The sequence below is a fragment of the Esox lucius genome, chromosome 2 (assembly GCF_011004845.1).
Source record: "Esox lucius isolate fEsoLuc1 chromosome 2, fEsoLuc1.pri, whole genome shotgun sequence".
NCBI lineage: Eukaryota > Metazoa > Chordata > Actinopteri > Esociformes > Esocidae > Esox > Esox lucius.
Genome location: NC_047570.1, coordinates 12,221,509 through 12,239,134, shown reverse-complemented (window position 1 = coordinate 12,239,134; position 17,626 = coordinate 12,221,509). Strand labels below are relative to the sequence as shown.

The 17,626-nt window shown below is 49.7% G+C and overlaps 1 protein-coding gene across 4 annotated transcripts in view; it reads right to left on the bottom strand.

The window, feature by feature from the left end:
- ankrd11 (ankyrin repeat domain 11) overlaps positions 1 to 17,626 on the bottom strand; it is a 117,000-nt gene that overhangs the window by 50,549 nt on the left and 48,825 nt on the right. The window contains exon 3 of one of the 4 annotated variants that reach the window (XM_010881554.4): positions 1,373 to 1,440. The exons of the other annotated variants lie outside the window; for them this stretch is intronic. The gene's annotated coding sequence lies outside the window, so the exon portion shown is untranslated. The remainder of the gene's footprint in view (positions 1 to 1,372; positions 1,441 to 17,626) is intronic. 4 annotated transcript variants of the gene reach the window in all.

Below are 17,626 nucleotides of genomic sequence, written 5' to 3'. Positions count from 1 at the left end.
TCATTGTGGGAGTGGGGAGGCCGTGACCCGTCGGGGGAGGGGCGGGGGGTGTAAAAGTGGGACGAAATGGGCAGGTTTGACTGAAACCGTTGTGGCTCACTAGTCAAACTATGTCTCCCCTCCGTAACGTTACAGAACACAAAGTAATGACCTGTCCAGCAGAAACTAAAGTGGCACTCGAGTGACATGACGTGAAAGCGCAGAGTCAATCGTTCGCATTGTCTGTGGGGAGTACACAGCATGCAAGCCCACTGGTTAAACAGACCACCAGAGTAAAGCACGGCCGAGCTTTTAAACCACCCCAACCTCAACTCTGAAGCCAAAACAGCAGACTGACTTATCACAAGTTGGGTCTACGGAAGGGAAAGACGTGAGACCACACACTGGTATGGCCCAGCGAGGCGTTGAGTGAGAGGATAGATCTGTATGGGTTCCAGCCCTGCTCTCCGCTGAGTGGAAACCCCAGTCCTTTACAGAGATGCAGGCCTGAGGGGATCCTTCTTGCCTTTCTCACCAGCATCAACACTCCATCTGCGCTGAAGCAGCGAGACACCTCCACACACCAGACGCACGCAATTAAGACAGTCAAAGCTACAACTTCACCCTCTGGAAATTGACGGCAGTCACAATGCAGGGACCATGGCTAAACGACAGAGAAATGTCCGTCAACAGACAGGAGGGACGTCCCTCGCCGGTTCAGCCTGTTTCTCTAAGAACTGGTAACTATCTCTGAACCGCCCAGTCCGGCTTCACGTTATGTCAGACAGCCTCCCATGGCAGGCCTCGGCACGGTGCTCTCCCTTTCCCCCGCCACGCTCCCTCGCTCTCCCAGCCTGGAATTTCCTGTTGACGGCCCACTGCAAATGCTCCACTCGCTCCCCTGGAAAAATCAGACAAGCTGTAAAACATTTTCTCTCCACTGGCAGGAAGGCAATCAGCGAAGGGAGGATACGGGAGACTGGGGGGAAAAAGAAGAGACGAGAGAAAAAGCGCCGTAGAGCGTTCGGGCGCCCCGTCGCACCAGCCGTGAGCCCTAATTACCCGGGCAGGGGCGGGGCCCGGTAAGGCTGTAATGACACACCACTGCTCAGAGATACCGACACCTCCAGGGAGCACAATGGAGATGATGCCCCCCCCACCGGCCTGGGCAGCCTGCAGCATGTGACCGGGCAGGCTGACATGTGGAGTATAGAGTGAGCTGTTGATATAATATGCCTCAATCAGATAAGCCGGGCCACGGAGACAGAGGAAGGGAACAGCAGGTATGCCGGCCCGGGGTAGGGCGGCCTTGCGTGCAACAGACTGGAGGCCTTATGGGGGGTAGGACTGAGTGCCGTTTCGGCCGGGTAGAATGAAGGGCCCCTGGTCTTACCAGTTTAACAGCAGGGGAGTGGGGTCCTCGCCTGCCTGGGCGTCCGGATGACAAGGGGCACATTGAGACTGGGGAGAAGGGAGAGATGACACAAGCGTAAGAAGCTGCACACTGCATTCGTTGACCCTGCCCTCCAGAATGCTACCATGTCCCCCCACCCCCAGACCCACGCTGTCGCTTTAGCCCCCGCAGCGCCGTGACCCGGTACGCCGTTGATCCCAAATGGGCAAGGCCGACAATGAACGATCGTCTGACCCGGCTAGGTGATGTCACAGGGGGAGGTTTCCGTGAGGGGGGGGGACGGACTGCGGAGGATGGCGTAGCGTCTCCCGTCCCTCGGCGCGCACCCCTGTGGAGAAGTGACTCATGGGAGTTGCTCCTTCAATTCGGAGGGGGGCTTCCCACGGACGAGAAGGGAGATGTACAGAGGGCCGGACTAAAGGATGGGCTGCTGTAAGTAGGCCAGGCCCATGGAGCCCTTCATCAGGCTCCTAAATGCATGTGACAGGCATCTGCCCTTGGCCTCTGCATGCACACACATCACCCCCAAAACCACACAACTGTGAGGACCCCCCCTCCCCCTTGGTGGTGTAAAACACACGATTGCATAACAGCATGTGGGGAGCTGGTGGCCCCTGTGCAGGATTGGGGGTGGGGGGGGGGGGGGTCCGCTGAGCAGAAGGCAACATTCATATGCAGATATCGGGCCATGAGTTGAAAAAAGGAGAAGAATTGCCTTCCCACACTGGAACCAATTCCTTCCTGCACAGGGAATAGGAAGAGAAAAACAGAAATCGGAAAAAAAAGAATAATATGAAAACAAAGAGATTACACACCTTCTTTCCAGCAGCCAGTGTTACCTTCCAGAGGGCTGACTTTATAAGCCATACGAGACAAAAAGCAGGAAGGACTTAATATGGATTTGAAACCCATCTGCAGTCAGGCCTCAGCAGCCAACAGGTAGAAAAGATTTGGGGATGTAGCACGGAGGGTCAAGTCCTGCTCCACATAATGGCCCTATTTTGTCAGCAACATGGCAACTTAAAGAGCAGAGAACCACCCCTGTGGGCTAACAACTTGGTTGGTATGGTCAGCACTAAGACAAATACCTCTCTGCTATATTTCCAACAAATGGCTTTTGTCTTTTTCTGGTTGAAGTCACGGTGCATCCCCAGGCGGGTCAGTCAGAACGGGCCTAGACACATGCACCCTGGAACGCCATGTCATACAGTTGTGGACATAGAGTGAATATTAGTCCCATTACACTTTCAATAGGTTAAGAATAACAACATTGACTTGAAAAGCAGGACCAAATTTATTTTGCAAACCTAATTTAGAAAGGCGACAGTCAACATTGGCGAAATGAAGATTCCACAGCATTTCATTTGAATGCACAGACTTGGATAAGATAACTGCCATAAAATACTCCCTGCCATCAATGAGCTTGTTATCTTTCTATGGTAAAATAAACCCACAGAAAAATCTTATTCTTAAGTGTTTGAGGGCTGCGCTTCAACTGCTGTTTTCTACATTTGCTACAGGATTTCCATGTGATTTCCATCTGTGGTCTTTACCAGCCACAAAACAGCCCAGCGTTTAATCCTGACTCCGTCTGGGCAGCTTTTTAATGTGTTTGGTGTTGTTGTCCTGCATCCATACCATCAATCTTCAACACATTCACAGGATTTGGAAATCGGGTTAAACATCGCACATCAAAAAAACGTCTGCCGATCCGGATGTCCAGTCCCAGCGGAACAAAGGCAAGCCCACAGCATTATCACACCTACCCATAACTCAATGTAGACAGGGTGCTTCTGGACCAAAGAAGCAAGCCAGACAGCTTTTCTCAATCTCCCTCTTAAACAAGGCAAAATCCTGGTGGACAGGTTGTGTTGACCAACAAAAATTTATTAGAGCACTTTGGCAACGATGATCAGTGCCTGTGAGTTGCCTTGAGTACTTACCATGAAATGCTAATCTGGGGTTTTATACTCCAATGTTCAACCCAACGCCGAATAGAGGATGTATTTTTTGGATGGCGTGGGATTATTGCAAAACAAAGACCCAAAAGCTCACAGAAATGGTTACAATGAGATGCTAGAACGTTCATCAGCAGCCCGTGAATATTCCAGATCTGAAGCAGAACCCTATTCTAAGAGCAGAACACAGCAGTTGGTTGAGGGTAGCCCTCACACACTGAAGAATTAGAGCGGTTTGCTACTGGTAAGTAAGCTAATTTGACAGCAGAAAGTTGCAGCAAGCTCAGTGATGGATACAAGAAGCGTTTGTCCACAGCAGTTACATTTCCCAAGGGCTGTGAAACAGAGTAATCGCACTGGGGTGCCTTTCATTTTGTCCATGCAGGGTCAAGTTTCTAAATGAAATGTATTTAAAAATATAATTGGTACTGCAACGCAGATAATCTAACAAGAAATAATCAATTCATGATTTTCGCTGTGAAGTGCAAATGTGTCTTCATATTTGGCCACAAAAGTGCCAGGTTAACTGCCAATAGTCAACCAATTTCACTATAATTTTCTCACATCAAACATGGGGGATTTAAGTGTTAAATGTTCCTGCAAGTAAATAAGAATGAAATGTGTCTAAGAGGGCTGTGAAAAACCATTAGCGCAAACTAGTCTCATTAGAAAAGGAGGGGAATACAAACTGGGAGGTTTCCTGTGTTGTGAGAGCTAGGCTACTACCTAGGCACGTTTCTCCCTCAAGAATGAAACAGCTGAGCTGCCTTCAATAACAAAACTAAAGCCGGAGCTGCAGAACCACTCAGCTTAGATCTCGCCAAACATGGATTCACTGTACCGTACCCTACTGCACAACCACTGACCAGGTATAGGCAGCCCAAATACCGCCAGGACTGCTAGGACAAACACAAACTCTGTGTCCAAAAATAGGCCAGACACTCCCTCACTTCACCAGAGTGCGCGAGTAAACAAAGCCAGCCACCACAGTTTCACACTCTGATTCTTGGAGATCTAGCCGGCATTAAATTGGCAGTGAGTTTAAGCACATCACTGTCGTTATACTAAAAAACAATCTATTCTGCTGCCGAGCGAATTCAAGCCATCAACCATGTTACACCCAGTGCAGCAGATTCCTACATCTCCTAAACAGGAAATGTGCTTTCTGGCTGGCTGCTAAAGGATTCCAGCCATTAGATTTGAGTGGAGGCTGAGGGCTGTATAGAGGAGGCCTGTGTCTGAACATGACAAGTCCTCCCTGCTTCCCCTTCCTTGGTCTAGATCTAGCGCGCGCACACAGGACAGGTGAACCTGAAACCAGCTGCACTCTGGGATTAATTCAACATGGAACCGCTCCTGGACAAACTGGGTCAAACAAAACAAAAAAACAGTGCCTGCATCACTGCATGGTTTGCAAAAACGAGAGCACTAAATTATGACGAATAACTCACAATTCCCAGATATTGCTTCATGTCAACACAAATCATAAAAACAACAGAAAATCCAAGACATTGTAACATAAAAGCAGAGAAAAGGGTATTAAAATTATTAAATTGTGCCCAACCCTGACAAACCAGATTTTTTCCTCCTCTCACTTTCTATTGCCTCCTGAATTTGAGAATCAGTGGAGTGTAAAAGATCTGTGGGCATGTGAACCGTAGAAAAATGAGTCATGGTGACCTACATAAGCAGTGTGTGGAAGAGTGTGTTGTGCTTCCGCATATCAAAGTATTTACTTGGCTCCATTCTGCATGCACCTTCTCTTAGGGAGGGGTGAAGGAGAAAAACAGACAGAGAGAGGCAGCAACAGAAAGAGAAAGACAGAGAGATAAATAGAAATACAGAGATAGAGAGAGTGAGTGAGTGGGAGAGGGGTTCTAAAGAAAGAGACATAACAGGAGGTTGAGATAGTGGGAGCAATAGCACTGCAACAATAACAAGGTTTAAAGGACGGAGATGACATTTGGGGCAGAAGGTATGGAGTGATTCTCTGTTCTTTCTCTCATAAAACAGAGGCCAGAATGTTGTTGAGAGGAAGATGGAGAGGTCATCGTAGTTAGTCATACTTCTTGGGGCGACCGGAAGGCATCACTGCCTAAATCCATTTCCCTATCCCGCACCCAGACACAACACGATCTGTTCAAAAGGCGGAGAGATACAGGAGCCAAAACACATCCCACAATGCACCTGTGGCATGTCAACATTCACAGAAACACTCCAGGTAGGTCTGCCACTCAGTTCAGTTCAACTGCAAGTGCAAGAAAAAACAACATGAACCTCACACACAGATTTTTTTTCCCCTCTCCTCACAGAAACTGCAAAAGGTAACTGAAAGGCTTCCCTGGAAACATTCCCCATTTTCCACTGACTTAAAAGAGGGGGAAAAACCCAGCATTAAATAAAAGTAGATTCTCCTGGTCACTGCATGGGCTCCATAGTCTCTGATCTATAGGTCCTCGACTGGGATCAACCTCTGCCGGTATAGGCCTGTCCACCAGCCTCTTGTGCAGATGAGGGCAACAGCATTCCAGTTTTAATCAATAGGCTCTGCAGAAGTATTTAGTTGTCTTTGAAGGACGGCTCTGGGTCTGGTTTCCTAATCACCTCCCCATCCCCCGGTCTTTCCAATACAATGGAGCTGTTTTCACACACTGCATGAGGCCCACACTGGGTAACACAGCCTCTTAAAGAAACCTGCCGGGCATATTTGACCTCAAAATCCTTGTCCACATCACATTCTGATGTCGGGCCGTGAAAACAGCTTCCAAACGTCTTCTGAACATCAAAAGCTAGTTATTCTTACAGTGACTTATTTGGGAGAGCCCCTGTTATTATTTTTATAACTATGACGCATCGACATGAATGGTGCGGCCAGCTAAATGTAGAATATAAACAAAACTGAAGAGATTGACGGAACATACAACTCAAGAGTTTAGGACGATTGTGGGGTTTGTAGCAAAGTAAATGCCAGTCAGAGAGGACAAGCACAGATTGAGTAGCGTCTCTAAGCAGAGAGTTTCCCAACAACAAGTGAACCGGGGTTACACAATTCACCTCCGACAGCCAAGAAATGCGGTTCAACTAAACAGACTGGCCTCTGATTTCTTTTAACAGTTAGCGTTACAACATATCACAATCCTGTTCCTGAAAGGGAAATGACAAAGGAAATTTGGTACTTGCTAGTCCCATGTTTCAAAAGATCCCATATATTTTTACAAGTACACACAAAACATGTCTCAACATGTTGAGCACAGTTCTTTTATTACTACATTTCGTATTATTGCGTATTTACCCTCTGCCGAGACAATCAATCCACCCAACCAAATCTTTGAAAATGTTGCATGTTGCATTAAAAGTATATATATATTTTTTTGTTATAGTTCATGCAAATTCACATCCCATAGACTCAAAGCAATGCCACTTCAGTTATGTCATCTTCCCAACATGTTTGTTTGAGGTTCGATAACACTTTATTACAGAAAAGGGCCCACAAGCCACTTGTTGTGGACAAGCTGAGGAAGTCTCCATTAACTATCAGGTGAAAAGGCAGTTAAGAACCCTAGCTGCACCCTCATACACAATCTAGCAAATCAGTAAGAAAACTAGGTAGGGCATTGCATCAACAGTCAATCCAGTAGGGTCTAGAAACCAGTGAGTGTCAGTTGGCCAATAGCACAACTGTCACATTGTACATGACCAAAGTTGCTCATTTTACAACATTGGCCCAGCGTCTTTACACACCCTCAACCGAGCTCGCATGCCACAATGATTCCCCCCGCCCACTTGGCTTCCCTTCATTGAAACCAATAGGGCATCTCCGCCATGGCATGCACGTGACAACCCGCCGTTGGCCTGTTCAGGAAAAGAGGAAGGGAAAAAAGAGATCTGCCCTTGGCTCAAACACAAACAGAAAAGTCTGAGACCGGGAAAAGCATTCAACCCAATGAGTGACCTGCACACAGCAAACATTGGCAATATTTTCTACCAGTGGAGGTCTGCTTTACAGCGGGGGAAAAAAATAGTACAGCCATTAGCCAATCCCAACAACGGTTGAGATGTTACCGTCTGACATTTGAGAAGCAAACATTCTTAGCAGCCCTGCATTGGACATTGTATAGTCCTTCAAAGGTGTCATATAGGACAATATCTATACAAAGACAGGAATCGACAACAACACAGAGTGAGATCATGTGAAGCTGGACAAACAAAAGCTTTAATAATAAATGAAACACTGGGCGTTACGACGGTAAAGGGTCAGCGAATAGAACCCAATGGTGAAGGAGGAACTGCTACAGGCAGACACGCTAGCTGGGGAGGGTGACTCTATACAGGCAGACACGCTAGCTGGGGAGGGTGACTCTATACAGGCAGACACGCTAGCTGGGGAGGGTGACTCTATACAGGCAGACACGCTAGCTGGGGAGGGTGACTCTATACAGGCAGACACGCTAGCTGGGGAGGGTGACTCTATACAGGCAGACACGCTAGCTGGGGAGGGTGACTCTATACTGGCAGACACGCTAGCTGGGGAGGGTGACTCTATACTGGCAGACACGCTAGCTGGGGAGGGTGACTCTATACTGGCAGACACGCTAGCTGGGGAGGGTGACTCTATACTGGCAGACACGCTAGCTGGGGAGGGTGACTCTATACTGGCAGACACGCTAGCTGGGGAGGGTGACTCTATACAGGCAGACACGCTAGCTGGGGAGGGTGACTCTATACAGGCAGACACGCTAGCTGGGGAGGGTGACTCTATACAGGCAGACACGCTAGCTGGGGAGGGTGGCTCTATACAGGCAGACACGCTAGCTGGGGAGGGTGGCTCTATACAGGCAGACACGCTAGCTGGGGAGGGTGACTCTATACAGACCGACACGCTAGCTGGGGAGGGTGACTCTATACAGACCGACACGCTAGCTGGGGAGGGTGACTCTATACAGACCGACACGCTAGCTGGGGAGGGTGACTCTATTCAGGGCCGGCAGACTCCTGATTGTTCAGCATTTCCCGACAGAGGTGATTAAAAGAAGTGGAAGTGGTTTAATGGCGCAACAAAAACAGGGCATTGATCAACAAGGATGGGAGGTCTAAATAAACCCAGCAGGAGGTGCTCTGATCCACACTCCAATATCGACAGGCCTACCAACTGGGCACTTAGAAGACATGTATTGTTAATCCCTAGCACCCGAACCCTGGCCATGCTTAGTGTTGTGTGGGACAGTGCCCGGCCACTCAACTCGTCCTGAGTGAGGGTCCTTTGAAGTGAGGCAGAAGGGTCAGGCAGAGGGGTGGCTCCATGGAGGGCCGGGGTGTACCATGGTGGGTCAGCTGTGCTCCGAGTGGCTGGGACCTGCTGCGTTACCGCGGAAGCCGGTGGGCCTAATTGTTGTAACATGAGGGATCACGAGGCTTTGGCCAGAAAGCAAAGCCAGCACCAAAACGCCAACTCCACTGACAAATGACCACAGACGTGCACACGCCACCACTCGACAGCAGACCTGTGGGATGGAGCCTGTACTAATCCCTGTGAAGCCAAATACAACCAGCCCTGGTCAGCCGAGGAAGAGGAGCCGCAACATGATCAGTGTAGGAAGACACTAACGGTTCAGACCCCGTCATAAACAGGGATCCGCCATCTTGGGTGGATGTCGAGGTTACCCCGTTGAGCACCTTTTGGGTGTTAAATCGGAGCTAAGGCAGCTCATGTCCTCATCCCTGTCGGAACGGGGCGAGTTTAGGAGCCCATGGAGGCCCAGGCCTGAGACCCAGGATGTCTGCTTTTAATCACAGCCCTCTTTTAAACAAACAACCTCTGACATACTCTCCTCTGAGACACTCTCCTCTCCGCCCTATCCCCTGGATAACCTTTGTGCCAACCAGGCCACTAAACTAACATTTTCATTGGTATCACTGGGGGTCCACATTTAAAAAGGTCAGAGGGACCATTTTAAATTATGGAGCAGCATAAAATGTTTAAAATTGAAATACAGGATGCAAGATACTTCGGGAGCACATGTTGTGCCTTAGGAAGTAACACGATACAAAGATATAAAAGGGTAAAATGTAATGAAACAAGTCACTTAAATGACAGTTTTTTGTGGAATATTAGACTTCCACATTGTGTAAAAGTAGTTTTTTCCTATCAAGACGCATTACAATGAAAACGGTACGGTCTCTTTAAAAAATGCCAGGTTATGTGGTTACGACAGGCCAGAGATTCGTCATTCATTCACTGCTGTGATTATTGATTTCCTGAAGAAGCTATCCCTTTTCCTTTCTTTCTGGGCACCCACCTATTAGGATTAGGGAAAGTAACCTACCACATTGTTAGGTACTACCCAAAGCAGTGAGATGACTCAACAGTTTCAAATGGTAAACATCAAGTAGTTTTAGAACATTCATTAACGAGGTCACAGCAATCCACTACAGAAAGATAACAGTCACAGCGCTAATATGGGTCAGATCTTTGGACCTGGTTGGGCCGGAAATAAGACAATAAGCTGTAGTAATTGTGCAATCATGACGCTAATGAATCTGCACAAGATTGTCTCTCTACAACACTACAGAATCATGTAACGGCCATGGCTCATTGTCCCTACTACTATTATCTAGCAGGCGTGGAGGCAGAAGGACGGTATTACATGGTGGTACTGTACTGACTAGCCCTAGAACAAGGTAAGCCATCATAATAAGAGCTTGTCTGGACAGTATGGACAAGGTAAGCTTTCATTATAAGAGCTTGTATGGACAGTATGGACAAGGTAAGCTTTCATAATAAGAGCTTGTATGGACTACGGCTCTTTGAATCCTAATTCAGAGGTTGTCTATCGTCTGCCCTCCATTTTACTATGGGCCAAAACCTCAGGCATCAAAACGAGCTGAAAGCAGGGGATAGAGGAGAAGAGGTGTGAAGGAGACAGAGGAAAGGAAGGGGAAAGAGAGGAGTCGTGGAGGAGACAGAAGAGAGGCTGACACAAGGGGCCCTGACAGCTTACACCCAGGCCAAGTGCACGCTGGGAGGAGCATGTTGACTGGATGGCAGCAGGAAGCTGCATTGAGGTGTGACCCCTGGAGGACGGGAAGGGGAGGGGGGCACTAAAAGGAGCATGTGAATTATTGATGACTGAGACAGCAGGCCCGGCCACAGCGCTAATGCACAGAGAGCCTCTTCATGAAGCAGCCTGGATACTATTACCCATTACATCACCCAGGCCCATCCCCGCCTGCTGCCAGACTCCCCCATGCCCAGCACACCTTCCCTGGAATGGATTATTCATCAGGCTCCAGGATCTCACAGACAAACAACCGCATACACAGAGATCAAACAAACCCCCGACCGGTCAGTAAGTAGGAACGAGAAGGGCCCTTATATCCAGCGAGTGTGAGGTACGTACTGACGGTTCTGAGAGGGGTTCAGTAACAGAAACCTCAGTTGGGTTGACACGAGGGCGGCCACGTTGTTTCCAAACCACCTCACTGACTGCGGCCTGTGCAGGGCAGCAGGCATTCAGGCCAAACCATTCCACACCAGGATTAGGTAGCAGGAGGACTAAACCATTTCCTCCCCACCCCATTCCACAAGTGACTCCTGTAAGCACGGTGAGGCCTGCAGGAAACGCTGGGAACAAAACGGGGGAAGGTAAGAGGAGGCCTGGAGGAGAACAGGACTGGAGGAACGAAGAGACAAGAGGAGAACGGGGGAGAGGTGAGGAGACCGGTTACACTGAGGTTTTAAGACCGGCGGACAACGGTGGCCATGTTACAGTGCTGGATTTCCTTGTGCATTTATTGAGGCAGGGTGAGAGTCTAGGCTTCAACAGTATATCGGTCATCTGTTTCTGAGGACGCCGAGACAGCAGAAGCGTCCTCCCTAGGCAGCACCCGGGAGAACGTCAAATCAGAGCTAACTAAACAATCGGTCCCTAAGGTTGTCCGTAATGTGGACACATGTTACGCTCCTCCATACAGAACTGAACTTAACCACAGCAGAGACCTTCAAGTTGTTTCGGTGTGTTTACCCAGCGGACCTCCCACCCTCCTTACGCACACAAACTACAAACAGATCCAGCGCTCGCTTGGCCCCATCAAAGAGAGAAGGCAAAACCTGCTGGACTCCTGCTCTGTGGCTCTCCCACAGCTAAGAGTAGGTGACATGGTCTCGGGTTGGAGAAGGCCAGGGAGACAACAGGAAATGCAGAGGAGGAGTTGGGGACTGCCTACAGCCGCACAGCCGAGAAAGAGAAACAGTGACTGGAAGACAGAGGCGGCATAAGACATATCTTCACTGGTTCAAACCGCAAGGCCACACATTCTATGAGCTTCTCAACACAGGAATACAGTTTCTTAGTATGAAAAGCAAACCAGTCAACATACTTGGTTGGTGTGTGTGCGTGCGGCCGGCCAGCAACAGACTGTTTTGGTTAGAGTAGTGTGCCTCTCTGCTACCACTGCCTCCAGATTTTCATTGTTGCCTGTGGAGCCTGCACCGCCAGCCCTGGGTCGCCCCTCCCCCTACACCCCCCTCCCCCGCCTGCCTAGTGCCTGTCGGCTTCCCTCCCCTCCCCCTCACTGCGGCAGCGCAGATGGTAGCTCTGTGACCTCTCTGTTCCTGCCTCCTTGTTTTGATCCTGCAGTCCTGATTGTTCAGGCTAATCCCACACTACCCCGGTCCTTGGCTGAGCGCCAGCACTGTTATTAAGCACACAAAGACTTTCATTCCAGCTACCGTCATCGCTGCCTCTCTTGCTCTCTGGTTGTGCGTGCTGCTGCTGACACCCTGGCCGGCCTCGACATCCACGGCTCTGCCTGGACGTGTCCCTGACCTGGGTCCACGCGCCTCTCGCTCCAACTCCTCCTAGAACGGAGACCTGCTTCTATACCCCCTTCCGTCTTTCCTCACTCCTCCAAGAACGGAGGCCCGCCTCTCCTCTACTAGCACTGAGAACCTTGCGCACCTCACAGTTGAATGCTGCTGTTTATTTACTAGCATGGGCGATGTGTTTACATTGCTACAACAAGTGAAAAATCTAAACCAACAACACAAGACAAAATCTCACTGCACTGAGACCTGCCTTTCATACACCCTACCTCGGCATGTCATGCTTTTACCTCCCTGCTCTTAATTACACAGCCAAGTAAGAAAGGTCATTTTATATATAGGTTTTAGCCTGGATGAGAGGAACATTCATTACGTGAAGTCAAAGGGCCGAGGCTTGTAACAGCCTCCTCAACCAGGCTAGAAAATGAAAGAAATCCAAACCTGAGCATGTAAGAGCAGCATGTTGCCAAGCAACCGACAAGCCACACTGCAGATGTCCATGTGAGGGGCAGGGACGGCGTTGTCAACCCCTTAGCTGTACACACCCAAGTACACTGACAATATCGGGGTTGTTTTCCTGCACTTCAAAGTGCAACAGGAAAAGGGATCCCTGCAAAACCAGGTGACATGAAGCACAATGCAGCTGGCCAACTGGGGTGACGTATTCACCTCAGATAGAGACACTGAATAACCAACACAACGTTCACTCTGAAGAGCCTTCCACAGCCCCTCTCTTAATAGAGCCTTTTAATTCAGCTCACACCATGAGACAAAACAAGAGCGGAGCAGCCCATCGACATTCGGGACACATCTGTCTAAAGCACCAGAGTGTCCACCCAGGAGTCTGAACCAGGCAGGCCCTGACAGGTGTTGGGTCATGGCCGTACAGCCGCAGCTTTGTTTGAGCCCAACAGCAGTGGTGTTAGACGGTTTCTAGGTGAGCCCAGTCGGGTAAAGGGGTCTTAAGCGTGAGGTGCTCAGCAGCAGGAAGTGATCAGACAGACAGCAGGAAATGAGATGCAGAGACAGACGCATCGTAAAGAGGAGGATTTACACGTTTACAATCGCACCATATTTTCAATGACAATAGGCCCAGTGCAGACTACACAACTGTCCCCCAACAGCTGCCACTTACTGGGACAAACTTTGTAGACCTAAATCCCACCCCATTCTAAGCAACTAGGTTTGACGATACCAGCAGCTCAAAATTGACTGTCCTTTCAAAATCCTCTGGTATGTACAATATTGTGTTCGTTAGCTTGGTAAATAAATAAACATGACACTGGATGACCAAAACAGAGATGTTTGAAACCAACTTTAAGGCTGCTTTCCTGAAGAGGCGAAATGTGGTCTGTGTTTTGTTTCCTGGCAACTAACTAGTATAGCGGTACAAGTGTTGTCCCGGCCCTTAAAACAACGTTCTTCACCAATGAACAGGGACACAAATGAGTCATGGCAGTCACATTAACATTCTGAACAGCAGGGATAAGGTCCAAGATGGAATCTCTTAGAGAGATAGCCAGCCTACTGTACTTTACAATCCATCAGGTGTAATCAATATGAAGAGGGCTCTTTGTGCTGCCGCATTGTAATAAAGGCCCAGGCATTGCTATGAAGGCAGCTATGCTGATACAAACCTGGGCCCCACAGCCACTCACTCATATCAGTGACACTAACAAAGCCCTGCGAGTCACATCATAGGAGTGGATTGGAGGGTTCGGCCATATCTGCACTTTCAACATCATCATGCCCATCCCAGAATGCACGCGGGCTTGGTTTATAGTCCACACTACAGTGTCGAAGGATCGCGACATGGGTCATAGAAACTGAGCAGAAATAACCCCAAACCACGAATGCTGACATAATGGGGGTGGAGTTCCCCATGGCTATGTGTACCGTAGCTATCGGGGACTGCCCTGGTCGGAGTGAGCAGAAGACCGGTCAAGGGAGTGGAACAGGAGTAGAGATTGGACTATGTCAAAAATGACACTAACGCCCCGCCTGCTTAGTAATTCAGACACTTAGAAGACTAGCCAGTTAATCCAAATGAATCATGAGCTCCAGGATGCACCCAACGAATGTGACCAGGCTCAGCTGTTCATGGAAACTATGCTAGCTCCATAGTAAAAAAAAACAAAAAAAACACAACATGACAGATGATACGGAAAACTACTGGCGCCACCCTCCCTACTTTGACATGTTGACAGCAGGTATTTCCCTAAAAAGAACTTACAAACAGTGAAATGCTTCCAAAAAATTCTAAATATCCCTGGATAAAGCGAAGCGTAGACTAGGGAACAGTCCAGTCCTGTTTTCACCAGGGCACAGGGAGGACTAATGTTACAAAAGATGTTCCCTGGTCAGTGTAAAAACAGGCCTGTTGCTGAGGAGCTGGGCATCAGACAGCAGGGTTTGGACCCTAATGAGAGAGCCAAGACTCCGGGGCTGTGGTCGCTATAACTAATGGAAATGAAAAGAGCTGTATGTCATAGACCTATAAGAAGAAAATGTGATGAGGTCATGTTAGCCTAGTAATGTATGAAAGTTCATCATGAGTTCACAACCACCAATACCCTCATGACAATAGAGGAGGTGGTTCAGCACGGCTTGGCTAGTGTGTGTGTGTGGAGGTAGAAGATCAAGCCAGGCCATGAGGGCGAGGGAACCATCACAGGGGCTGCTGGGTAACCCGCTGCTCTCAATCGAGTGACTCTGGGGCACTAAAGCCCAGTCAGGGGAGGGGGCGGAGCCGGCCAACACCTGCTCCAGCAACAGCTGCCTTCTACACGTGACACTCCCAGGCCCAGAGGGCCACTCCTCACCAACCAGTCAGCCTGCCAGTGTTGTGTCCCTACTGGCCCTAACAGGCATACGGGACCGAGTGTAGCTGCCCTACAGGGCGCCAGCCTGGGATTTCACTTCGGAACGCCCACACAGAGGGGCCTCAACAAAGACAGAGAGGAGATGTGACCCCAGACAGAGAGACACTGTGCCCCTCTAGCCAAACCGTGTGAGAGCGAGGGCACCTGCGCCGACCGGCCACGTCCTTGACCTTGAGGGTGCGGCGGGAGTTTCACTGGTTGCGTCACTCTTTGAGCAAACAAGAACAGAGCTGGCGGCACTGCTGGGCTTCATACAGACGTGTGGATGACATCGTACACAACACAGCCCTCACCCACGACTCCCCTGAATAGCTCCATCGCACTTCCTGTGATCAAAGGGAGCATGACAAGGCAGCTCCATGTTCAGTTCGGCAGAACAGAGTTATGAAGGCGTATACCGTGAGGTAATATAGTTGAAGAAAAGCCCACTAATTATTTTAACGAAAGCGAACAGCCCTCCAAACCAGGTTGTGAGCAGACTAGCCAGGTTGCATTTATTCATCGGACACACAGGCCCGGTTGTCTGCCTGTCCGTCCATCACTGGGAGCTGACCGTTAAACTGAGCAGCGCTCCGCCTCTCCTCTGGCCCATGACATCACTCCTCCAAAGCTGCTCTATATTTAGCCGCTCACCCCCTGCTGTCTCACTACTCCCCGTCAATGCCCAGGCCTGGCTCCCTCCCTCCACTCCCTCTCGCAGGGCTCATCCCTTCCTGTCTGCCAGGGGAGGAGGGGCGGCCTGTAAAAGAGGGGAAAGGGAGAGAGTCTGTGGCTGAGAGTGGAGATAAAAAGCTAGAGGGGGACAGGAATGGGCTGTAAAATCAGAGCGCCTATAAAGAGTGCGGCCACGTTCCCTCTCTGTGAAACCCGCTCAAATGTTCCCTCATTAGGTTTCATCAGAGTGCCTCACTGTCCCTGTCCACCCATCCGCAGGACTTCAAACGAGGCCTGCAGAGCACGGCTCGGCTCACGGCTCTGCTCACGGCTCTGCTCCGCTGCAAGACACGCCTCTGATCTGCAAACGCCAGCCTGGCTGCATAGAGGAGTGGGGCTGCTGGCATAGTGGCTGACAGCACAGGTGTGTTTCAGAAGCAGCCAGGTCACCAGGAGCGACGGCCATCTATTTACAGAGGCTTTGCCGTGAACAGGACATTAAGTTGTGAGATCACAACAACGTATGTTTTTAATGTTACCCCGTCAAACGCTGCTTTGTTGAACGCTGTGTTGTTCCATTAGCAATTGTCTATATTGACAGACTTAAATTCCAACGTCGTATTTCGCTTGTAAAGGGAAAGTATCGTTATTATTGATAATAAATCAATGAATAAAATGCCTTGACTGCGGACCGAAAACCTCTGAACGGGAGGCAGTGCAGGAAATCCGTCATAGTCCATCACTGCGCCACTTCGTGGAAACCACAGTCGAGGTGCTTTGGGCTCTGAGCGGGAGGTAAAACAGACCCCCAAAGTATCTGCCGGAGAGGTGAGTGGTGAGGCTGGCTGAAACATCCCTCTGTGCGCCGTCACCCAGAGGCCTGGGAGGGAGGCAGTTCGGCACGTGTCGGAGATGAAAGGCTTTGGCACCGGGAAACGGCGGCATCGCCCCCTGGACCTCAGCACCCTACAGGCTTACCGCCGCAGGGCTCTGAGGAGCAGCCGGAGAGAACAAGCCAAGACAAACAAGGCCTAGGGACCGACCACCAAGTTACGGTCCAGGAGAAAAGGAAGAGAAGCTGGACATTTCCTCCCCAAACACACAATGTAATCACTCTCAAAGCTGGAAGCTTATTTTAGCCGTGCTCCCACAGAGATGAGAAATAAAACCGACATGGTAAAAGGCTCCCACAAACCAGTGTTTACTGTAAAGAAATTAAAATGGCTATCTCAAAGTACCCCTCAGGCCGAACTGAGAATTTCGCCATCTGAAGAGCATCAGTTTGAGTGGTGCATCTGAATTCCTGGCCCAGCTCACCACCTCATTCACGACCAGACCACAGCTAACGGTAAAATCAGCCATGACTCAAAGAGGTTTACCCCGGAGTGAATGGTTCCTCACATCCACCTCGAACACACTCATGGTCAAGCCCAGCAAAAAGCCAAACAGCTATGGTCAGAGCCGAGGCCTGGAAAACCCCCAACTCCTCCACTAAGGTCTTTAAAAAAGGCAGTCCAAACACAATGCTGTGCCTTGTATTCCCCCCCTCTGGCTCCTCGGCTTACGCCGCCATTAAAACCACGGAGCTCAGACAAACGAGGCCTTGAACGAGCCACTGGAGAGCTAACTCCTCAAGCCCAGCGTCGGGGAAGGACAGCGGTATGGCCTCGCAGGACTTGAACAGAGGAAGGAACATGTTCAGAGGAACACGTTAGCCACGCTGACCCAATCTGCCGTTTCACAGCCGGGGCAGAGCATTCTGCACAGCCACTCTCCTTCTGTGCAATCCCATTTACATGCCCTGTGAGTACGCCAGACGAGGAGAACCTCCAAGAACAGCAGCCCCCTTGCACCTCCTCAAAACACAATCACACACACCGCATGTACGCGGTCCCAGCGCTCTAATTTATTAGTCATC